The sequence below is a fragment of the Rutidosis leptorrhynchoides genome, chromosome 1 (genome assembly GCF_046630445.1).
Source record: "Rutidosis leptorrhynchoides isolate AG116_Rl617_1_P2 chromosome 1, CSIRO_AGI_Rlap_v1, whole genome shotgun sequence".
Classification (NCBI taxonomy): Eukaryota; Viridiplantae; Streptophyta; class Magnoliopsida; order Asterales; family Asteraceae; genus Rutidosis; species Rutidosis leptorrhynchoides.
This window is the reverse complement of record NC_092333.1, coordinates 699,999,747-700,026,867: the sequence shown is the minus strand read 5'-3', so window position 1 is coordinate 700,026,867 and position 27,121 is coordinate 699,999,747.

Genomic DNA, 27,121 nt, shown 5'->3' with positions numbered 1-27,121 from the left:
TACACAACGTTTGACCGTCCAATTTGACCGATGATGTCACGAACTATATAACACACGATAATTATACGATTATGTATATGTACATGTCCATACATATTTAACATGATTTAAGGATGGTTTAACATTTCATTGTGAACTAACAACAATGAGTTATAAGTATACTTTGATACCACTAACTTAAGTTTTCAAAACGATAACTATATGTAACGTTCTTTGATATATATACTTACAATCTATAATGTGTTGTGATTTATGTCACCAATATGATTTAAGTGTAATGGGATTAATTTGTAACCAAAATAATCTTGATAAATATCGAACAAGTTTGGGGAAGTGTGGAGTGCACACTTGTTTGAACTTATCTTGATTATGACGGGGGTTCGGGGGCAGCGCCCCCGATAAGCGGGGTCCAAGGGGTGGCAACCCCTGGCGGGGTCCAAGGGGCAGAGCCCCTGGCTGGGGTCGAGCTGTTACTTGTTATGGGTGTGGGAAACAGGGTCATTATAAGAGCCAGTGTCCGAATCCAGAGAAGAATAATGGATTTGCACGTGGAAGAGCATTTGTTATTAATGCTAGAGAGGCGTGTGAAGACCCGGAGCTTGTTACGGGTACGTTTACCATTAATAACTTATCCGCATCTATTATATTTGATACTGGTGCCAATAGAAGTTACGTGAGTAGAGACTTTTATGCTAAATTGAATTGTTCATCATTACCTCTAGATGCTAAGTACATGATTGAGTTAGCTAATGGTAAACTAATTAAAGCCGATAAAATTTGCCCGGTTGGGCTAACATTGCTTTATTAAAAATGTCTTAAATTTTTATTTTTTGCCCGGTTGGACCCAAAATAAAAGCCCAATTTTGAGCTTCTTTTACCGTATCATACTCATCATCCATACGTATTTACTATTGGTAAATACACATCAAATCAATATCCTTATCAGCTTTAGATCTGCCCTAGATAAGAGGGAATCTTATTTGTAAGCTAGCATACATTATTACTCAAAAATTCAACACAATAATTTGTCCTTGTTCCCTCAACAACCAGACTGTCCTATAAGTATCACCATCACCTTGGTTTTTCATTTCATTCTTACAACCATCTTTCTCTAACCAAAAACACACTCTTAGGAACTCTAAGTGTTCTTCACAATCTCAGCAAATACTCATGAAGAACTAGCTTCATGAACAACCTATAATCATCATAAGAAAGTTTGATCAAGATTATTTTCTATCTTTTCCAGTAGCTTTATCCAAGTAACTTGAAGTAGTAACCTTATTCATAATCTTATTCAATTCATATTTATATAGCTATCTTATTTTGTGTTATAAAATTTTTAACAACAAGAACATAGTTTGAATGATTTCAAACCTGTTCGCAAACTAAATAGATCCTTCTAATTTGATTTTTAAAACACTTCAAAACCTGTAATATATCATATTATGACAAAATCGGATTAATCATATCTTGGCTAATTAACATAATATTTAATATATATTTACTTATGATTTGATTTTATATATTCCAGGACCACCCGTAAACAACACGAGAAGATTAATCATAAGACCTCGTGATTGTACGCAACACGTCATCTGACAACACGGTACTTTATGTACGCAACACGTCATTTGACAACATGGTACCATGGGTCGAGATTAATTCTGATCAATACGAATACGATGGGGTCTTTATTTATTTTATTGAGCAACTAATTGTGGACCATTAACAACAGACTGCTAACTACGGACTAAGAAAATATTAGAAGTATTATAAGTATATATATATATATATATATATATATATATATATATATATATATATATATATATGTAACGATTACTTGAAAAGGAAATATGTTGATATATTATATATATGGTTAGGTTCGTGATATCTATCGGAGACCAAGTCGAGTTAAATACCTTCAAGGAAAAGGTGAGTATATAGTCCCACTTTTAAACTCTAAATATTTCGGGATGAGAATACATGCATTTTATGATTTACATTATGGACACAAGTGATTAAAAATATATATTCTACGTTGAGTTGTACCACTGGCATACTTCCCTGTAACTTGGTAATTATTATTTACATGAGGTATTGTAAACGCGAATCCTGTTGATAGATCTATCGGGCCTGACAACCCCAACCGGACTGGACGACCAGTATTCAACGGTTACACAGTACTTCGTTTCGGTAACTACACTTGGTACGGTGTAGTAAGATTTCATAATAAAGGGAATATGCGACGTTGATTAAATGTTAAGTATGGTTATCAAGTGCTCAACAACTTAGAATATTTTTATTAAAACGTTTATATATGAAATCTTGTGATCTATATTTATAACGCTGCCGGCATTAAACCTATATCTCACCAACTTTATGTTGACGTTTTAAGCATGTTTATTCTCAGGTGATAACTAAAAGCTTCCGTTGCAACATGTTGAATTTAAGCAAGATCTTGAGTATGCATATTTGTGTCAAAAATAAAACTGCATATCGGAGGATTTGTAATGTAAAATATGTTGGAGGTCGTATTGTTATTATCACATGTAAAGTTTGTAAGTCTAAGATTATCGCTAAACGATAATCATTATTAAGTTGTTTAAACCTTGTATTTGTAATAAAAGCTATGGTTTGTATTGTAAAAACGAATGCAGTTTTTGAAAAATGTCGCATATAGAGGTCAATACCTCGCGATGAAATCATATGTTATTGTATTCGTCCTTATGGTTAAGGTCGGGTTATGACACCATTTGCTAGTAAATTGGGGATTTTGGGTGAATTTGGGTCATGTGGACTCAAAGGTAACTAATTAGGGTTTTCAAAGTGTTAATTTATGTTTATGAACCTAATTAGTTAGTTAAAGTACTAGAACACTTCAATGATATGTAAATGGGTGTTAATTGGGCATGGATGACCCAAATGGGTGTGTTGACCTTGAAATGGGTCAAATGGGTCTTTAATGACCTAAGTGGTCTTGCATGTGTGAAAATGAGTTAACTTCGTGATTTAAAAGTGTTTTAAACCCATCTTGGTTAATGATTAGGGTTTTGGTGTGTGTTGACCCGAAATTAGGGTTAAGGGTTCAAATGGGTTGAAATTGCACCTTGGGTCAAAATGGCTTTGGAATGGTGAAAGGATCGGTTGACCAACTTGAGTTTGCGTTTGATTATATGTATAATGTGATAGGTACGTTACTTTGAGGTTTCGCATGCTCGGGTATCTTTTCACAAGACTTTGAGGTGAGTGGAATAATTATATGCGTATGTATATAATGTATCTATTTGTTGTAGCGTGAAAGGTGTAGTGTCGAGGTGTTAAGACACCACGTTTCACGTGAAGAGTGTAGCATCGAGGTGTTAAGATGCCACTCGGGTGTAGCATCGAGGTGTTAAGATGCCACCTAGGAGTGTAGTGTCGAAGTGTTAAGACACCACTCCATAAAAATAATGAGTGATGCATCGAGGTGTTAAGATGCCACTCAGGGTGATGTGCCGAGGTGTTAAGGTGCCACCCTAGGGGTTAGTGGTGCGAGGTGTTAAGTGCCCTAACGGATGTTACGAACACCGATGGCGTTTTCGCGAGCGCCGTTCCCTTGTACTATTGGTTAACCATGGTTATTTGTGTTGTAAGCATATTATATTATTCGAGTTATATTCATATGCGGTTGTTATGCTAGCTTGTGGTATTGGAGATTTATAGCTTGCTATTGTGACGATAAGCTAAATGTGTATGCTAGCGTGTTTGCGGTTTGGTGTGTAAGTGTATGCAAGTAGGTATAATTATATATGTATTCGTATAATTATTGCATTCACTAAGCTTTGCTTACCCTCTCGTTGTTTACTATTTTTATAGGTTCGGTTTTGGACAAGGGTAAGGGCTTCGTTTTGGACTAGAGATCCCGCTTGATGCTAGGGGACGCTTTTGGCTTTAGTAGCTCTTGGAGTTTGACCGATAGTTGGGTAGTTTAATCCCAAACACCATGCTCATTGTGTAGTTTGGAACTTAAACTTTTTGGTGGTCGAAACTCGTAAATTGTACTAAACTCGTAAAACGGCCGATGTGGGCCCCGCTTGTAAAACATTGATTTTATAATTGAAACATGTTAGTTTTACATATTTGGATGTATGGTAAAAAGCGTTTCGTCTAAAAGTGTCGGGAACTAGTCAATCTTTTTCGCATTTTGAGACCTTCCGGACAGACCACTTTGGCGCGCCGCGCCCCTACATGGCGCGCCGCGCGGGTATGCTGCACAGGAAATTTTTTTTTTTATTTTATATTTTCACGTGGTTGTTCGCGGGTTGGTTTGGGTTGTTACAAATTAATAATTAATAAATAACTATAATAATGATAAATATTTACTGCAATAAACTTAATAACTAATAGTAACAGTTTTGGTTAATGCTAAGACGGATGATGGGTCGATGTTTCATGTTTGGGTGAATGAAGTGGGTTATCTTAGTGATGTTAGGGACTTTGTCGAGAATTGTTTTTCGCCTGATTTGGTGGAGGAAGCAAATAGTTTGATTAAGTTTGGTTCTATTTCGACGCCTATTAATGTCAGCAAAAAGATTCCGGATTCTAATGGTTCTGCGTTCGTAGAGGCTTCACAGGAGGTTGAAGTCGGGTTGGATGTTGAGAAGGAGGTGGTAGAGGCGGTTGTTAGGGCGTCGGGGGTTTTTGATACTTCTAAGGATGATGGTGATTTGAATAGGGTGCCTGAGCAGGAGGTTTTTGCGGGTAATGCTTCGGTTATAGAGAAGGTTGGTAATGAGTTTGTGAGCATTGGATCGAAGGTGATTAAGAGTAGTGACGGGTGTAACATTATTGGGCCTGGGTCGAGTTCTTATTCACTTGACTTGGTGGGTTCTAAGCTTGACGGGTTTAGAGAGGGCCATGTTTCTAAGAAAAGGAGATTCGACGATGTTTCGAAACCGATTGAGGGAGATGAGTACAATTGTGAATTGCTTGATAATTTGGCCAAGGTAGCTACGGGGAATAGTGAGGGTCGGAAATTTTGTATTTGCGCTAATAAGCTTTGTAAGGGCCATTGTAGGGGATGACACGTTCATTCTAGTAGGTTTCGTGTTAACGGGGTTAAAAAACTTGATCCGGCTTGTAAGGTAAAAGGGAAAGGTAAGGTTAACAACAAGAAGGTTAAAGGTGGAGGTTTGAGTTTGAGGGATTCTAGTGATGATGAGGAGTTCGGTGGTGCTTTCGTAAGTGTTAAAGGGACGCGGATTGGAGCGGGGGCGGGGAAAGAGCTAAAGGGCGGTGGTTTTTTTGATCAATTTAGGAATGGCGGCTTTTGTTCGGACGGGATTGGAATCGAGTCTACCTTCAAGTTAAAAGCGACCGGGGAAGATGACACGTGATTTGGCTCTAGATTCTTTGTTTTAGTTGGTTGTGGTATAGGTTCGGTTGTATTTCTTTGATGTTTTTGGTTTCCACGTAAGGGCTCGGTCTTAGTTAGCGTTGATTTTTGTTTATTGTTGTCGAGCCTTTTTGTGGAGTTCTTTTGTATCCTGGTTTGTTTGTTATAAAAGTTTTTGTTTATTTGCCAAAAAAAAAAAAAAGTAACAGTTTTTTTTAATGTCGGATGTCATTAATAGGGTGAGAACTTGAACTTTGTGACTAGAAGAGGCAGAATAGAGAATATTTTTTTACGAAATAGTAATTACTATTACTAATATAATTAATAGACAAAATTTGTCTTATTAGTTATGAATAGTACTACCTCCGTCTCATTCCAATAGTCCACAGACAAAAAACACGCAGTTTTAGGAAATCCCACTAACTTCATTTCTCCACCAATGAAATATCTTCTCTCTCCAAATCCACCAATGAAATATCATCTTTCCTTTCTATTTATGGAAGTGGACTATCAGAATGGGACAACCCAAAATGGAATACTAGCTTATTGGAATGAGACGGAGGTAGTACTATTTAATATTTCATTTTTCATACACCCAACCCCCAACTTTCATTAAAATACAAATCGAACCCCCCATTTTATAGTACTATTTAATATTTCATTTTTCACACACCCAACCCCCTAACTTACATTAAAATACAAATCGAACCCCCTCATTTTATACCTATATTCTAAAATATTATTTATCTCATCACTAATTATTAAAAATATTGAATAATAACACTCACCACAATACTACTGTGCTACTTTTTTTTTGTCTCAAACGATAAAAAAGTAACTTTCATAAAAGGAACAACCCTTCAATGCTATCAAAAGATGTCGAGAAATATTCTTTTTTACAAAATAGATCAACTATCTTTTTTAAAAAAAAAAAACCCGAACGCTAAAAGAAGCAACTTTCACAAAGGAACAACCCTTCAATGTTAGATGTCGAAATTCTTTTTTTTTTTTTTACAAAATAGATCAACACTTTTTTTAACTCGCATTCAAAAAGGAGCCCCCGGCGCGAAGCGAGGGCTCCACAACTAGTTTTTACTAAATATATATATCCAATTTTTATTGGAGCCACTAGAAGAGCACTATTATAGCTTGTTTATAATATCAACTTTTATATATATATATATATATATATATATATATATATATATATATATATATATATATATATATATATATATATATATATATATAAAGTTACTAATTTGTCTTGAACTTACCTTGCCACGCTTTTAATTATAAATAAATTACAATTATTATTGCAATAAACAAAACAACTAAATCAATCTTAAAACATATCAACGGGAATTGTAAGTCAAGTTGATAAGAAGACAAATTTAACAAATCAAAAAGAAAGTGATGATTTAGCACACATATACTTAGTTACTTAGATAGATACAATTTAACTAAAAGTCGTCTCGCCAACACAACACAAAAAGTATCATTTACTTACGGAATCTAAATTTCTCTCGTTTCTTCAGTCATCACCCAGATAGACTCTGGTCTCAGACCTTTCGAGACTCCGAATCTTTAGTCTATCTTATGTTGGGCGTTGACTTGGGGATTTCCAACCCGTTTAACTCATTGACTTGGGGATCGCAAACTACGAGCATATAAGCAAACTTGTCAATTTGGTCTTTCAAGCATTTCCTTTTTTCACAAAGCATCAACAACTAAAGTAACTGTCGTGCCCGGAGAACCACATTGTGGGTATAAGAAATTAAACTCAGGTTTTCTTGCATCCAGCAAATTGTAGGGCTATTTCGAATCAAAAGTTCAACATGATGAAACTCCCAACATTTACAAGTAGGCCTTATACGAAGTTAAATACATAGTTATTTTGAAGAAAAAATCCTCAATGGTAACTTGGTAAGGATACTCAACCTTACCCTTTACCAATATTTTTATATATTGTTGTCTATTAATTTAAATAATAGGTTGATTTAAATCGTTTTCCTATTGTTTTTAGTTGATAAATAGGTTCTCCTATACGAGCAAGTGTATTAACATGTTTGGTCAAAAAGAAGGATCAATATCAAAACATAATGTCAAACACCCTATGTCATACCCCCAAATAGGGCCGGGGAAATATGACTTCACAATATCACAACACAAGTATGTATAAACGAGAGCGACTCTATATGAGACATTTTATTTGATAACCAATGTATTAAAGCAGCGGAAAGTGTTAAGTCATTACGATTGTAAACTTTAATGTTCTAATGCAATAACATGATTGTATAAATGCGGACTCCAAAAGCAGCAAAGTCCAAATAGCAAATAATCTTTAGCAATCTTCACCTGAGACAAAACATGTTTAAAGTGTCAACCAAAAAGGTTGAGTGAACAACATAGGTTTAATAATTATAACAAGTTTTAGACCACAAGATTTAATTAGAGTTGACTGATATAAAATCAATCAATAGAATGAAGTGTGTTTATTAATATAATGAATATATTAACAGTGACCGATGAAGTTTGTTTATTAATATAATGAATATATTAACAGTGACCGATAAAGTTTGTTTATTAATATAACGAATATATTAACAGTGACGATAAAGTTTGTTTATTAATATAACGAATATATTAACGGTGACGATAAAGTTTGTTTATTAATATAACGAATATATTAACAGTGACCGATATTGTCAACAGACAAAGTATGTTTACTAATATAACGAATTTTATTAGCAGTGACCGTTATTGTTAACAAACAACATGTAATGGATAAAATTTGAGTACTTGTGTCTAAGCGTAAAACAGTTTAAAAGCAAGCATGTGTCTCACCCCAAAGTTTATAAAACAGTTAAGAAATAGTAAAAAAAAAAGAGGGGCTATGAAGTTCACCTTAATAGCAGATAGATATTCCACGCAAGTTATATGATCAGAGTGTTGAACCCGGAGATCTCAACCTAGGGATATTATGTTCGATTAGTTAATGTCTAATAGACGTAATGTTTGTTTATTAATATAGTAAACTATATTAACAGTGACCGTCCTCGAGAAAAGTTATATTTATATAAGTGATAATATACTTAGTGTAATGAAGTGTTACTATATAGATAAGTGTATAAGTTATACTAATAATAGTATTATTAGTATTTAATTATTCAACTATTATGTAAGTTATCATTATATGTTACGTGTGTGATTATATTTATGTGATACATACATATATACATTCTTTATTATTATCATACATGTATGTATTTATAACTATATGATATGTATATATATTTAGTAGGTGTATATGTTACACATATATAAGCGTAGGATGGTACATATACTTATTAGTTCTCATTATTATTATTATTAGGTTTACTATCTTATTAACCTACATAATGAACATTCATACATACATTCACACGTACATATACATACTTATATACACATACATATACACGTATGCATAAATTTACATATACACACACACACATATACATACATTGTATACATGCACATACGTACGTATGCATGCATGCATGCACGTACACTATGATCATAACTATGTTACAAAACCACAAATCATAACCTAAATCTTTTAATCGAAATCTTTATATCTTGACATAAAATCATAAGTTTCTATAACTAATAGTTACATTCATTAACCCTAATCATCATAAACATAATCATACTTGTTATCACCTTTTAATCATACTTTTAATTATACTTTTACTTTAATCATACCCATTATATTATTACTAATCAACTTTCATTAATCTACTTAGCCTAATTACTCCATAATTATAATTATACATCTTTTATCATTATCACAATCTAGTTACTACATAAAATCATAACTACTATTGATAACTAATTAAAATACTTGATCTTAATCATAATCATTCTTTTAACTTAATCTTATTAGTCACATTCAAAAGCTAGTTCATTATTTTATTTATGATCGTTATCATAGTTCAACATCCCTAAACTTATTAATCATATTCATTATCATCTTTTAGTTCGTATATACATGTTCAATTTAAATAACACAATTCTTATAGTTAACTCCAAGAACAAGACCAATATAAATCATCATATTATATTAAAAGTAATAGATTAATAGTAGGATTATCACTAGGGTTTGAGGACTACCTTATAGGAGATTAAGGTCAAGAACAAGAGGATGGATATAAACCGAAACAGAAGCAGGATTAGAGCAGCAAACCACGACCCAACAAAGGGTTTCTTGGACTGAGTTGGATACGCAAACAAGCTGGTAAGCAAGCAGAAAAACACAGCAACAGTGGGATCAATTTGGGTCTATCTGATCACGCAGAAAGCAGAAGAAACAAACAGCAACTAACACGATCAAACAAAATTTTTCTTGGCCTGTTATAGTTCGCAGATACAGCAAGAAATCACGACCCAAAAGGGCTGTTATGGGTCAGTATAACTCGACAGAAGACAGATGCAGGTACAGCAGGTTTAGCAGCAACAAAGAACAACTCCTGGCCTGTCTTGATCACGTATAGAAGCAGCAGAAAACAGAAGAAACGCAGCAGGTTTTAATGGCGATTAAGGGCTATGATGGTGGTGGTGATTGTCGACTTTTGAAGGCTGCAGGTGGAGGGTTTTAATCGACAGAATTTTGGAGATGGTTTGGGGGTTTTAGTCGACAAGAATCTGGAGAGAAAGCAGGAAACTAGTCGACACTTTGCAGGGTTTCTGTGATGAAAGATTAAGGAAACTTGAGGGTATATATATAGCTGTGATGGGTTTCCTAATTCTACACAACTTGTATTAAGCTAGGATTAAGCAACTTAGTTATCAAGTTACTAAACCTTTTGTTACCCCTACAGCCGATTTCTATTTTGTTACATGTATCTTTATTTTTTTATTTTTTTTACGGGATTACTTAGTTATTTATGTATATTATTTATTTTTTTATAATTATTATTATTATTAATATTAGGGTTATATTATTTAAATACATTTTAATTTTATTTATTTATTAGACCCTAATCTTTTATAAATTTTATTTGTTCCAATTAGTTTTGTGTTAATTTTTATAGTTTATAGAATGTCACTTTTAATATTAATACACAGTTTATATTATTTAGTAAGTACTAGGGTTAGGGTTCATTATTTAATATTTAATGGTATTAGGGTTTTGTAGTTAATAGGTAAGGTTAGGTTTAGGGTTGTATATCATATTAGGGTTTTAAATAATAATTACGATCATTTAATGAAAGTATAAATGTTCGTTTGTCGAAATGGATAACAACCCTAATGATGATGCACAGAATATGACACTGAAACCCTAAGGGTATTTTGGAAATTTCATGATGGAAAAATGAGGGTTGTTATAGTACCTCCCCGTTAATTTAAACTTCGTCCCGAAGTTTCAGTAGGACTTCTCGGATGCATCAACATTTGAGAATAGATGGGGATATTTTCGCTTCATTCGGTCTTCACGTTCCCAGGTATACTCGGGGCCTCTACGTGAATTCCAACGGATCTTAACAACAAGAATAGAGTTTTGTTTCAAACGTTTAACCTCACGATCCATAACTTCTATAGGTTTTTCGATGAAGTGAAATTAATGCGAAAATCATTCAAGGGAATAACGAGTTTATCGTCAACAAGACACTTTTTAAGATTCGAGATGTGAAATGTATGAACTTTATTTAACAGGAAGTGTTGACTAAAAATTATCATTTGGTCAATGTTTTGTTAAAGCAAAGTCTCCACTTAATTACAGTGGGGACCTATTTTAAGGAGAGTTGATGTTGTATGAAATATCTGCTAAAAAGAGATTGGTTGATTAGAATATCTAGTCTTATGGACTTCCTCCATGACTAGTTCTTGAAAACTTCTGATTAATGGTGGTTTTTATAGGATCTACATGTATTCCTTCACTATTAACTACATGTCCAAGAATTTGTACGGTTCGCAGCCAAAGTTCACACTTGGAAAGCTTGGCATACAGTTGTTCCTTCTTTAAGAGCTCTAGAATCAATTACAGATGTTGCTCATGCTCTCTTTTCTCGCTCTTGGTATAGATTAAGATGTCATCAATGAAAACGATCACGAATTGGTCAAGGATGGGTTTGCATACATGGTTCATAAGATCCATGAATATAGCAGGAGCATGGGTTAAGCCAAAGGACATGATAAGAAACTTATAGTGTCTATAACGAGTTAGGAAAGTAGTCTTAGAAACATTGTTTTCCTTGACCCTCAATTGATGATAACCCGACCTAAGATCAAGTTTCGAATAGATACTTGACCCTTGCAGTTGGTCAAACATGTCATCAATAAGCGGGAATGGATAACGATTCTTGATGGTTAGCTTGTTGAGTTCTCGGCAATTAATACACATTCTCAACGTGCCACCTTTCTTAATGAAAAGAACGGGTGCTCCCCACGGAGGCAAGCTAAGACGAATGAAACCTTTTTCTAAAACTTCTTGGAGTTGATTGAATGATTCCTTTATTTCGGATGGAGCTAAGCTGTATGGAACCTATGCAATAGGTACAGCATCGGGCGTGGATAATTGATAAGTAAAAGATATATAATATCTAGGGTAGATATTTGTAGTTGACAATATAGTGATAAGGAGTATGTAATGGTACACAGTGGTCCTAAGGTTGATCAAATCTTATTCCCATCATGATCCATTAGGATTTCTGTATGACTTATCATAATATAATGACGTTGATCAAGTGTCATTATATTATTCTAAATCATACTTTTATCACTCCATAAAGTTACTACTATGTCATCTAGTCAATATGCATCTTCATCGAGGTGAATGATTCAATGGAAAATAAAAGAAAAGAAAATAACATCATTCATTAAAAGAATATAACTAGAGTACTACAGAAACTTAATGAAATCTTCCAAAATGTAAAAGTACTAAATGGTGACATAAAGAACACTATGAAAATGAAAAGTTTAAATATCTCTAGTGGTTTTCTAAAACTCTTCATTGTGCCTCTACATTCTTCTTCTTATCCAAGCATTGATTGTTGAAATGCCCTACTCCTCTACAGTTATAGCAAGTAGGAACGGTTGCATTTGCCTTTGTGGCTGGAGTTTTGGCTGATGGAGTAACAACTCTACAAGTCTTGGCTACGTGACCCACCTTCTCGCACTTGGTGCATTTGGCCTTACACCATCCTTTATGACGTCTCTCACATCTTCCGTAGTAAGGACGTTTTCCCTTATACAACTTGTTAGATTTTCCCTTAGAAAGTTTGTTGGATTTGCTTTTAGACTTTTCTCGTTCCATCCCTTTTCCCTTTCTTTTTGCACCTTCTTTCTTCTTGTGTTTGTCAATGAAATAGCTTGCCATGCAAGCAGCTTCTTGTATGGTGCTCGGATTCTCCAAGATAACATCTCTTCGGACTTCATTAGGTAATCCATTGATGTAGCATTGGATCCCTAGATACTCGGGAGTAGCCATGAGAGAAAATTCTTGAAACCGGTTGGTGTAGCTTATGAGATCAGCATTCACCATTTCTATATTACTGAGCCCAGGTCTTTCAGTACTGTTGTATGTAGGGGGCGGGTAGCTTATAAAACGTTGATGAGAACGAATAGTCGAAAGGTTTCGCGGTACGCCATTGTCGCCATCGCCTTGAACAGAGGACTCGAACTTGGATTCTTCCTCAACTGCTTCTTCTTCAATTCACTCCTCCACAAACTCTTCCTCCTCGTCATCCCTATCATAGTTAGCATTAGTGTGGGATTCTTCCAAATGAGGGTAGTGTGGAGGACTAGGAGGGACATAGTTTGGGTGGGTTGGTAAAAATGGCGGGGAAACGGGTCCATAAGTTGGGGTGTGGACAGATCTTTCGGAGTAGGATCCTTCGGACTCATTGTCGGAGATGATGATCGGGCTATTGCGAGACATCCTAGAAGGCACGAAAGAACTAAGTTAGGCAAGTTCTAAGGAAGACGCAAAATCACGAATTAAAATGTAAGGAGAAAAATGCACTAGAACTAAAACAGGAAAGGTTATAGTCCTATAGATTGCTAAGGCACCTAACTAACACATAAGGCACACATAATATGCAATCCTGGTTCTCTATAACAACCTGGATCTGATACCACTCTGTCATACCCCCAAATAGGGCCGGAGAAATATGACTTCACAATATCACAACACAAGTATGTATAAACGAGAACGACTCTATATGAGACGTTTTATTTGATAACCAATGTATTAAAGCAGCGGAAAGTGTTAAGTCATTACGATTGTAAACTTTAATGTTCTAATGCAATAACATGATTGTATAAATGCGGACTCCAAAAGCAGCAAAGTCCAAATAGCAAATAATCTTTAGCAATCTTCACCTGAGACAAAACATGCTTAAAGTGTCAACCAAAAAGGTTGAGTGAACAACATAGGTTTAATAATTATAACAAGTTTTAGACCACAAGATTTAATTAGAGTTGACTGATATAAAATCAATCAATAGAATGAAGTGTGTTTATTAATATAATGAATATATTAACAGTGACCGATGAAGTTTGTTTATTAATATAATGAATATATTAACAGTGACCGATAAAGTTTGTTTATTAATATAACGAATATATTAACAGTGACGATAAAGTTTGTTTATTAATATAACGAATATATTAACAGTGACGATAAAGTTTGTTTATTAATATAACGAATATATTAACAGTGACGATAAAGTTTGTTTATTAATATAACGAATATATTAACAGTGACCGATATTGTCAACAGACAAAGTATGTTTACTAATATAACGAATTATATTAGCAGTGACCGTTATTGTTAACAAACAACATGTAATGGATAAAATTTGAGTACTTGTGTCTAAGCGTAAAACAGTTTAAAAGCAAGCATGTGTCTCACCCCAAAGTTTATAAAACAGTTAAGAAATAGTAAAAAAAAGAAGGTGTAAGACCCTAATCAGTTTGTACAGCAGTGTAATTATGTTACATAGAGTGTGGGTGATGTTGTGCAGTTAAACAGAAGTCACTGAGTGAGCTGAGCCTAGTGCGCACCGCACACACTAAAGGGAGCGCGCCGCGCACCCCTTACTGTAGCCGGGTTCCGGCTTTTTAAATCAGATATTTTGATGGGCATTTTGGTAAATTCACTTATGGACGGGTTAGAGACAGATAGGTCAGTTTGTGGAGCACCATTACTCCATAATCAACAACCTTATCACTTTAACTTTAATTCTAGAGAGAGATTGTGATTTTTGAGAGAGAAAGCTTAAATCCAAGAGGAAGGAGCTTGTTTTGGGTTGAAGTTCAAGCATTAAAGTCGTTCATCTTATCTCTAGCTTCGTTGTGGTAGTTGTGGTATGTTCTAATTTTATTTTCCTTACTTTGATTTAGTGTAAGGGTTAGGGTTTGAGTAAATGATGAACACAAAACCCATTATTGGTGATTTTGGGTGTTCTTGGGTAAAATTGAGTCTTGAATACTAATTGGTGACTAGTCTAGGGTTTCAAAGTATTAAATGATGTTTATGAACCCTAATTGGTGAGTTAATTGCTAACACACCTAGTTATTTAGTAAATGGGTGTTGGTTAGTTAGTGGATGACCCGAAATGGGTGTGTTGTCTTAAAATGGTTATTTGGGTAATAAATTGACCTAGTTTGGAAAGATGGGTATGAATTACCCTAATTATGTATTAGTTGGTGTTGTTGGACCTTAATCACTAGCTTTTAAGTGATTAGTGGTGGTCTTGACTTTAATTGGGCGGTTTTGGTATAAATGGGCGATTTAATACATTAAGTCATTAAATGCTCATGTGTAAGTGTTAGTATTGAGTCCACTTAGCTTGTGTGTTGATCAAGTACTTATTATATTAGGTACTTTGCTTTGAATCTTGTGGAGGTTGAAATCGTCATCTAATTGTTAAGGTGAGTGGAATAATTATATGCGTATGTATATAATGTATCTATTTGTTGTAGCGTGAAAGGTGTAGTGTCGAGGTGTTAAGACACCACGTTTCATGTGAAGGGTGTAGCATCGAGGTGTTAAGATGCCACTCGGGTGTAGCATCGAGGTGTTAAGATGCCACCTAGGAGTGTAGTGTCGAGGTGTTAAGACACCACTCCGTAAAATAATGAGTGTTGCATCGAGGTGTTAAGATGCCACTCGGGGTGATGTGCCGAGGTGTTAAGGTGCCACCCTAGGGGTTAGTGGTGCGAGGTGTTAAGTGCCCTAATGGATGTTATGAACACCGATGGCGTTTTCGCGAGCGCCGTTCCCTTGTACTATTGCTCGACCATGGTTACTTGTGTTGTAAGCATATTATATCATTTTGAGTTATATTATTATGCGGTTGTTGCTAGCTTGTGGTATTGGAGATTATAGCTTGTTAATGTGACGATAAGCTAATTGTGTTGCTAGCATGTTTGCGGTTTGTGTAAGTGTATGCAAGTAGGTATAATTATATATGTATTCGTATAATTATTGCATTCACTAAGCTTTGCTTACCCTCTCGTTGTTTACCATTTTATAGGTTCGGTTTTGGACAAGGGTAAGGGCATCGTATTGGACTAGAGATCGTGCTTGATACTAGGGGACGCTTTTGGCTTTAGTAGCTCTTGGAGTTTGACCGGTAGTTGGGTAGTTTAATCCCAAACGCCATGCTCATTGTGTAGTTTGGAACTTAAACTTTTTGGTGGTCGAAACTCTAAACTTGTATTAAACTTGTATTTTGGGTCGTGTGGGCCTCGCTTGTAAAACATCATTTTTATGTTTGATTCGTGTTAGTTTTACATATATAAGTTTGTTGTGAAAAGCTTTCGGTCTAAAAGTGTCGAGAAGTCGAAGATCTTTTCGCGAAAAATGGACATTTTGATCAGAACTGTCTCAGGCCTTGTGCGCGCCGCGCACAGGCAGTGGTGTGCGCCGCGCACCCTCTAGTTCAGTTTTAAATTTTTTTTTCCGCGTTTTTGGTTGGTTAACGGGTTGGGTTGTTACAAGTGGTATCAGAGCATGGTCTAAGGGATTTAGGTGACTTGAGATAGGCGCCTAGATTTAGACTTTTGTGTGCGCGTGTATGCGGGACTTGTAGGACTTTGGGTCGGAACGGGATGGTTAGTGCATAGGTTTATGTAAACTAATCATGCGCTATTTGTTATGTATGTTTAGCGGGCATCGAGCGAGATGGACGTTGTACTAGTAAGTTAATGCGACGTGCTCGCGTAACAATGATTAGCTACCATTGTTACGGGCGCAAATCGTGTTAAACAAGCAATGTACGACGATTGTTGAGCGAGATGGAGTAGTGTGGCGTATATGTATATACACATGTAATTGTCCTTTCGTTTTTGTGGTTTAATCTATTTCGTTTTATAGAATGAAGACGAGAAACGGTCCCGATCATGATAACGGAAGTACAAGCGAGGACGCCTAGTTTTCGGCCAAGGTTGAGGCCGTCTTTAAAAAGTTAAAAGCGGATTTTCTTACGGACGTCCGAAAGGTCTTTCAAGATTCGGTCGATGGGCAGGTGACCGATTTGATAAATGAACGAATGAAGGCCATTATCGAAGAGGCCCTTGACACTAGGAATATCTATCCTCGCGGTGAAGGAGGCGAAGGAAGGCGGGACTTCCACTACAAGAACTTCAAGGATGCTCAACCCCCGATGTTTAATGGGGTGCGAGATCCCTTGAAAAGTACATGTTTGATCTCCGATATTGAGGGAGCTTTCCGTACCGCGGAATGTCCTCCAGAAAAGAAGACGAGGTAAGGTTCTAGCATGTTACGCGAAGAAGCTAAGTTGTGGTGGGACGATAAAATCAACTTTTATGGTGAAGAACAATGTATGGGTTTGACTTGGGAAGACTTCAAGAAAGAGTTTTTCAAAGAATACCGAACTTCTTCCGACCTCGATAGAATCCGGGACGAGTTGCACCATTTGCAACAAGGTTCCATGGATTTGGTTACCCTCAAGTCTACATTCTTGGCAAAGACTCGTTTTTGCCCGGAATATGTTGGTGATGATCATAAGCTCATGAAGAATTTCTACCGTACTTTGAATGATGAATACAAGGGGAAGATTAGTCGGGGTATGGCTAAGACTTTTGATGAATTGTTTGAGTTGGCTCGGGGTTTTGAGCCGGAGGTTCCAAGAAAGAGTGATTTCATGTTTTCCAAAAGAAAGTTTGAAGGTTTTAGTTACTCTAACGCCTCAAGCAAGAAGAGCAAGAGCAATAGGGGGGCCGAAAGTGTCAATAGTGCAAAGAAGGGCACTACCGGTGGGTTTTCTTATACGTGCTACAATTGTGGGCAACCGGGTCATATGGCTCGTGAGTGTCCGAAACCATCTTCCGGAAACAAGGTCACTTGTTTTAATTGCGGCAAAGAGGGGCATAAGAAGCCGGAGTGTCCCGACTTGCGAAACGACAATGTGAAGCGGTTAGAGAGGGCGGCGGGTACGGCTAGGGGTCGCAACTATTTGATGACCAATGATGAAGCCAAACAATCGCACGAAGTTGTCTCAGGTACTTACATGGTTAATTCTAATCCGATAAGGATTCTTTTCGATAGCGGTGCAAATTTGTCGTTTGTGTCTCCTAAATTCGTGCCTAAACTTAATAGACCGTTAGCTAAGTTAAGTCGTCCGATAGAAGTCGAAATAGCAGACGGCAAGACGGTGCTAGTGGTTGATGTGTGTGAAAATTGTGATGTTGTTTTTGGTGCCGAAACCTTTAAAATTGATCTTATTCCAATGACCTTGGGCGACTTTGATATTGTCGTTGGTATGGATTGGCTCGATCATTATAGAGCCGATATTGCATGCCATGATAAGTTTATTCGTGTGAAGACCCTAAGTGGGGGAGAGTTAATTATTCATGGTGATAAGCGAAGGAGACCGGTGCCGATATGCACTTTTGCACGGGCACGTCGTTTTGTTGTTAGTGGTGGCATGGCTTTCCTTGCTCATGTTGTTGATACTCGTAATGAGCCACCACCTATTCGTGAAATTCCGGTTGTTAGTGAATTCGAAGACGTTTTTCCGGACGAATTACCGGGTGTTCCGGCGGAAAGACAAGTTGAGTTTCGTATTGAGTTGGTTCTGGGAGCTACTCCTATTGCTAAAACTCCTTATCGTTTAGCACCAACGGAAATGCAAGAGTTGTTAAATCAAACCCAAGAGTTGCTCGAGAAGGGTTTTATTCGACCGAGTGCTTCGCCATGGGGCGCTCCGGTGTTATTTGTGAAGAAGAAAGATGGTAGTATGCGTATGTGCATTGATTACCGTGAGTTGAATAAAGTGACGATCAAGAATTGTTATCCATTACCTAGGATTGACGATTTATTTGATCAACTTCAAGGTGCAACGTATTTCTCTAAGATCGACCTACGGTCCGGCTATCACCAAATGCGGGCCCGTGAGGAAGACATAGAGAAAATGGCTTTTCGAACGCGTTACGGGCATTATGAGTTTGTAGTTATGCCCTTTGGTCTTACGAATGCACCAGCGGCATTCATGGATCTTATGAACCGAGTGTGCCAACCTATGTTGGACAAGTCGGTAATAGTGTTCATTGACGACATACTAGTCTACTCGAAAAGTATGAACGAACATGAACATCATTTGCGTGAAGTATTGAAGACACTACGAAAGGAGAATTTGTATACAAAGTTCTCCAAATGTGAATTTTGGCTAAGGGAAGTTCAATTCCTTGGTCATATTGTGAACGAAAACGGTATTCAAGTAGATCCGGGGAAGATCGAGACGGTGAAGAGTTGGGGACGACCGACTACGCCTACGAAAATCCGAAGTTTTCTCAGATTGGCCGGTTATTATCGTCGGTTTATCCAAGATTTTTCTAAGATCGCTTCTTCGTTTATGAAATTGACAAGGAAGAATGCGAGGTTTGTTTGGGAGAACGAGCAAGAAATTGCTTTTCAATTGTTAAAAGAGAAGTTGTGTCAAGCTCCGGTGTTAGTGTTACCGGAAGGTGTTGAAGACATGGTGGTTTATTGTGATGCTTCCTTAAATGGTCTCGGGTGTGTTCTAATGCAAAGAGGTAAAGTCATCGCTTATGCCTCTCGACAATTAAAGGAACATGAAATGAGGTATCCGACTCATGATCTTGAGTTGGCAGCGGTTGTGCATGCGTTGAAAATTTGGCGCCATTACTTGTATGGTGTCAAGTGTACGATTCATTCGGATCATAAGAGTTTGAAACATCTCTTTAATCAACGAGATTTGAATTATCACCAACGTAGGTGGATGGATGTGGTGAAAGACTATGATTGTGAGATACTTTATCATCCGGGTAAGGCGAACGTTGTCGCGGATGCGTTGAGTCGAAAGAGTCAACATCCGGCGATACGAGTTGGATCGTTACGTTTGATTATTACCAACGATTTTCTTGAAAAGCTTGGTGAGATTCAAATAGAGGCTTATGTTCACAACAAGCATACGGAGCGAATCGTGGGCCAATCGGAGTTTATTACTATGGGTCCGCGTGGTTTGTTGTCTTTCCAAGGAAGGGTGTGGGTGCCTAAGATGGGTGATTATCGACGAGTGCTACTTGATGAAGCACATAAGTCAAAATATTCCATTCATCCGGGCGCGACGAAAATGTATCTTGACTTGAAGAAAGATTATTGGTGGCCGGGCATGAAGCGTGATGTTGTGAAGTATGTTGAGCAATGCGTCACGTGTTTGCAAGTAAAAGCCGAACACCAAAAGCCGTATGGTAAATTGCAACCGTTAGAAATTCCGAAATGGAAATGGGAGCACATTACCATGGATTTCATCACGAAGTTACCTAAGACGGCGAGAACCCAATTTGATACGATTTGGGTGATAGTTGACCGGTTTACGAAAAGTGCTTTGTTTCTTCCCATTAAAGAAGCGATATCGTCGGAGACCTTGGCTAAGTTGTTTATCAAGGAAGTGGTCGCTCGACATGGGGTTCCTATATCTATTATTTCGGATCGAGATACCCGTTTTACATCTCGATTTTGGGAAAAGTTTCATGAGGATATGGGTACACAATTGAAGTTGAGCACGGTGTATCATCCTCAAACGGACGGTCAAACCGAACGTACGAATCAAACTTTGGAAGATATGTTACGGGCGTGCATTATTGATTTCGGTGGTAGTTGGGATGAGCATTTGCCTTTGGTTGAATTCTCGTACAATAATAGTTATCATACTAGTATCGGGATGCCACCTTATGAGATGCTTTACGGGCGGAGGTGTCGAACTCCCATTTGTTGGGGAGAAGTGGGTCAAAGAGAAATCAGGAGTACCGATTTGGTTTTAGAGACGAATAACAAGATTGATATTATTCGGGAACATTTGAGAAAGGCTCAAGATAGACAAAAGTCGTATGCCGACAAACGTAGATGAACGATCGAATTTCAAGAAGGCGATATGGTGATGCTTAAGGTTTCGCCATGGAAGGGTATTATTCGATTTCGAAAACGGGGAAAGTGAGCTCCTCGGTTTATTGGTCCCTTTAAAGTTTTAGCTCGTGTTAGTGAAGTTGCGTATCGTTTGGAATTACCCGAAGAGCTTGCGGGGATTCATAATACATTTCATGTTTTCCATCTCCGTAAGTGTCTTGCGGATGATTCATCATGGGTGCCGTTAGACGAAATTGAGCTAAATAACAATTTGGAGTATGTTGAGGAGCCGGTTGCTATACTCGATGAAAAGGTTAAGAAATTGAGAAATAAAGAGGTGAGGACTTTTAAAGTCCAATGGCGTCGAAGTATAGGTTCCGAGTTTACTTGGGAGCCCGAAGAGTTCGTGTTGGTATATCTTCCCTCTTGTCATGCGGCTTGGATTGCGAGGACGCAATCCGAATAAGTGGGGGAGAGTTGTAAGACCCTAATCAGTTTGTACAGCAGTGTAATTATGTTACATAGAGTGTGGGTGATGTTGTGCAGTTAAACAGAAGTCACTGAGTGAGCTGAGCCTAGTGCGCGCCGCGCACACTAAAGGGAGCGCGCCGCGCACCCCTTACTGTAGCCGGGTTCCAGCTTTTTAAATCAGATATTTTGATGGGCATTTTGGTAAATTCACTTATGGACGGGTTAGAGACAGATAGGTCAGTTTGTGGAGCACCATTACTCCATAATCAACAACCTTATCACTTTAACTTTAATTCTAGAGAGAGATTGTGATTTTTGAGAGAGAAAGCTTAAATCCAAGAGGAAGGAGCTTGTTTTGGGTTGAAGTTCAAGCATTAAAGTCGTTCATCTTATCTCTAGCTTCGTTGTGGTAGTTGTGGTATGTTCTAATTTTATTTTCCTTACTTTGATTTAGTGTAAGGGTTAGGGTTTGAGTAAATGATGAACACAAAACCCATTATTGGTAATTTTGGGTGTTCTTGGGTAAAATTGAGTCTTGAATACTAATTGGTGACTAGTCTAGGGTTTCAAAGTATTAAATGATGTTTATGAACCCTAATTGGTGAGTTAATTGCTAACACACCTAGTTATTTAGTAAATGGGTGTTGGTTAGTTAGTGGATGACCCGAAATGGGTGTGTTGTCTTAAAATGGTTATTTGGGTAATAAATTGACCTAGTTTGGAAAGATGGGTATGAATTACCCTAATTATGTATTAGTTGCTGTTGTTAGACCTTAATCACTAGCTTTTAAGTGATTAGTGGTGGTCTTGACTTTAATTGGGCGGTTTTGGTATAAATGGGCGATTTAATACATTAAGTCATTAAATGCTCATGTGTAAGTGTTAGTATTGAGTCCACTTAGCTTGTGTGTTGATCAAGTACTTATTATATTGGGTACTTTGCTTTGAAGCTTGTGGAGGTTGAAATCGTCATCTAATTGTTAACGTGAGTGGAATAATTATATGCGTATGTATATAATGTATCTATTTGTTGTAGCGTGAAAGGTGTAGTGTCGAGGTGTTAAGACACCACGTTTCACGTGAAGGGTGTAGCATCGAGGTGTTAAGATGCCACTCGGGTGTAGCATCGAGGTGTTAAGATGCCACCTAGGAGTGTAGTGTCGAGGTGTTAAGACACCACTCCGTAAAATAATGAGTGTTGCATCGAGGTGTTAAGATGCCACTCGGGGTGATGTGCCGAGGTGTTAAGGTGCTACCCTAGGGGTTAGTAGTGCGAGGTGTTAAGTGCCCTAATGGATGTTATGAACACCGATGGCGTTTTCGCGAGCGCCGTTCCCTTGTACTATTGGTCGACCATGGTTACTTGTGTTGTATGCATATTATATCATTTCGAGTTATATTATTATGCGGTTGTTGCTAGCTTGTGGTATTGGAGATTATAGCTTGTTAATGTGACGATAAGCTAATTGTGTTGCTAGCATGTTTGCGGTTTGTGTAAGTTTATGCAAGTAGGTATAATTATATATGTATTCGTATAATTATTGCATTCACTAAGTGTAACACCCCAGCTTAACATGACCACAATATTGTCCGCTTTGCCCGCAGGCGCACGGCTTTTTCTTGGCGACCACACACGAGAAGCACTTTCCCAGGAGGTCACCCATCCTGGTAGTGCTCTCGCCCGAGCACGCTTAACCACAATGTACTCGCACTTCTACTCAGCCTGTGATCCCAAAACGCGTTGTGTCATTTAAGCGTGAGTATTACCTTATAATCCCATGATCACTCATGTTCGTGGGCGATGTGGGATTTGCCTAGGGTGTTACATTCACCCCCCCTCAGGGACTCATCGTCCTCGATGAGGTCTACCCCACCACCCCCAACGGCACATGAGTGGCTCTGATACCATTCTGTAACACCCCAGCTTAACATGACCACAATATTGTCCGCTTTGCCCGCAGGCGCACGGCTTTTTCTTGGCGACCACACACGAGAAGCACTTTCCCAGGAGGTCACCCATCCTGGTAGTGCTCTCGCCCGAGCACGCTTAACCACAACGTACTCGCACTTCTACTCAGCCTGTGATCCCAAAACGCGTTGTGTCATTTAAGCGTGAGTATTACCTTATAATCCCATGATCACTCATGTTCGTGGGCGATGTGGGATTTGCCTAGGGTGTTACACTAAGCTTTGCTTACCCTCTCGTTGTTTACCATTTTATAGGTTCGGTTTTGGACAAGGGTAAGGGCATCGTATTGGACTAGAGATCCCGCTTGATACTAGGGGACGCTTTTGGCTTTAGTAGCTCTTGGAGTTTGACCGGTAGTTGGGTAGTTTAATCCCAAATGCCATGCTCATTGTGTAGTTTGGAACTTAAACTTTTTGGTGGTCGAAACTCTAAACTTGTATTAAACTTGTATTTTGGGTCGTATGGGCCCCGCTTGTAAAACATCATTTTTATGTTTGATTCGTGTTAGTTTTGCATATTTAAGTTTGTTGTGAAAAGTGTTCGGTCTAAAAGTGTCGGGAAGTCGAAGATCTTTTCGCGAAAAATGGACATTTTGATCAGAACTGTCGCAGGCCTTGTTCGCGCCGCGCACAGGCAGTGGTGCGCGCCGCGCACCCTCCAGTTCATTTTTAAAAATTTTTTTCCCGCGTTTTTGGTTGGTTAACGGGTTGGGTTGTTACAGAGGGGCTATGAAGTTCACCTTAATAGCAGATAGATATTCCACGCAAGTTATATGATCAGAGTGTTGAACCCGGAGATCTCAACCTAGGGATATTATGTTCGATTAGTTAATGTCTAATAGACGTAATGTTTGTTTATTAATATAGTAAACTATATTAACAGTGACCGTCCTCTGAAAAAGTTATATTTATATAAGTGATAATATACTTAGTGTAATTAAGTGTTACTATATAGATAAGTGTATAAGTTATACTAATAATAGTATTATTAGTCTTTAATTATTCAACTATTATGTAAGTTATCATTATATGTTACGTGTGTTATTATATTTATGTGATACATACATATATACATTCTTTATTATTATCATACATGTATGTATTTATAACTATATGATATGTATATATATTTAGTAGGTGTATATGTTACACATATATAAGCGTAGGATGGTACATATACTTATTACTTCTCATTATTATTATTAGGTTTACTATCTTATTAACCTACATAATGAACATTCATACATACATTCACACGTACATATACATACTTATATACACATACATATACACGTATGCATATATTTACATATACACACACACATATACATACAGTGTATACATGCACATATGTACGTATGCATGCATGCATGCACGTACACTATGATCATAACTATGTTACAAAACCACAAATCATAACCTAAATCTTTTAATCGAAATCTTTATATCTTGACATAAAATCATAAGTTTCTATAACTAATAGTTACATTCATTAACCCTAATCATCATAACCATAATCATACTTGTTATCACCTTTTAATCATACTTTTAATTATACTTTTACTTTAATCATACCCATTATATTATTACTAATCAACTTTCATTAACCTACTTAGCCTAATTACTCCATCATTATAATTATACATCTTTTATCATTATCACAATCTAGTTACTACATAAAATCATAACTACTATTGATAACTAATTAAAATACTTGATCTTAATCATAATCATTCTTTTAACTTGTAACATCCTTGAATCGGGCCTAGTTGAAATGGTCTATTTTGCCGTTGTGTGGTTTTATATGTTTTTATTTTAATTAACATTTATTGTTATTTGATGACGTGGTTATGACCAGTTTGTGACAAGGGTCACAGAACAGGTTTGTTTATTTAATTTGGACTTCGTTTGGGTTGCCAAATGATGTACGAAAGATATCAGATAACTGATAAATACCCGTGTGTTGTGATGTATGAGTTTTAAGACTCATAAGTGTTTGGTGGGAGGGTTATTCTTCCATTTTCTAGAAAACTCCCAAACCCTCCCGTACCTTCATCTCTTTCACATACCAAACCCTAATTTCTAATCTTTGTTCTTGAGCTCAAATCATTTACATTTTCGTGTTCCTTATGATCTACTGATTCTATCAAGGTAAGAATCACAAGTTTTCATGATTTAATCTTCAAGAAAATTGGGTTTTTGTGATAGTTTTTACAAAGTGGGTAATTTGGGTCAAAAGAGTTGAATTTGATGTTGTTTGAGTCCAAATCTTGTGGGTTTATGTTTCTTGATGTATAGTGTCTTAGATTTGGTCAGTTTTGAGGTAAAAATCGAGCTCTAGAGCAAGAATTGGATGAATTTGGGTGAAACCCGTCACTTTGGCTTCAGCTTCTGCAGATGAACTACCCTCGGCCGATGGTCTCTGACCATCGACCGATGGAGTGAGACGATCGGTCGACGGACTAGACGATCGACCGATGGTGGAAGTCCTTCGACGAACGGTTGAAAATTTAACGATCGACCGATGGTGTAGTCCACCGGCCGATGGAGTAGTGACGATTGGCCGATAGTCTCTGACGATCGACCGATGGTCTTAGACAGTGAAATTTTTACTAAGTGTTGATTTCTAGCCGTTATGCTGTCCGTTTGTATTTTGAGATTTTGATGTAAATTTCAAAAGTGCACAAGTGTTAAACAGAAAAATTTTAGCGGACAGATTTTCTGACAAAATTTCTATATTTGTGTTATTTGGTGTTTATGGACATAAACTAACTCGTGTATATGTATTTCTCAGGAGAAAAGGAGAAAGAGAAGGTTCAGTGATTAGATAGCTGAACACCTTCTCGTTTGCTGGTAATCGGTGAGTGGGACTGACTGTGGAATATAGTATAGAGTAGCATGTTATATTATGACTGCCATGCTAGTTAGTTGTACTTATTGATACAGTTAGTTAGTATGCTGTGATGACTGCATGTTAGCTGATGCTTGTCTGCTGGAGCCCAGTGCGTCCCTATTGTGTGGTAGCCTCGGTAGGAGAGATCAACCTGCGGGTTGGGTTCCTCTGTGGTAGCCTAGACAACCGTGGTGTATATATATGTGAATGACGCGTCTGTCGCGTGTGGATTATGTATATACATACGGTGGTGGAGGAACTTCTGGTAAGCCCCAGCCCGATCAACTGGTGGTTAATGGTTTGGCCGAGCCGCCAGAGTCTCTGTAGACGGCACTTGGGTGATGTTTGTGTGTTAGCTCTTTGTGACATGATTAGTATAACTGTTCTGTATACTATTGCCTGTGGTTAGTCGTACTCACTTAGCTTCGTGCTAATTCCCCTCCATCTCCTCCCTGCAGGTTATTAGCTTTTGTAGAGATGATGCTTTTGGGGAGAAGACGGGGCATGCTGATGTTATGTTTGACAGGAGCCAACTCTGATGTGTCTTTTCCTATAAAACTAAACTTTTGTTGAAACGTCACGTGACACCATATGTATTAGTTAAATGCTAGCTGTCAACTGTTTTGGTTATGTAATTATGATATGTTTATATTATTATAATGGTTTAATTAACGTTAATGCTTCCGCCACGTATTTATAAAAAAAAAAAAAAAATCAGCGGTGTCACAAGTTGGTATCAGAGCTGAGTTTGGCAGCATGTGCATTGTGATCTACATGTCATGTTCCCAAACTTAGTAGAGTCATGTCAAACATAACATGCTGGGGATGGGTTAAGTGAGTATTAGGACAGGTTATGTGTTAGTTGTTAGTACTAACCGAGTTTATACTAAGCTTTGGTGTAAGATGATGTGCAGTACAGGTATGATTGATAGTGACGGTAACGTTGTGACCCCAACGCCCCTAGAACAGTTAGAGCTGCAGAGTACAGATTTATATCAGGTGAAGAACCTCGGAGACAGATGTCAAGGTTGTA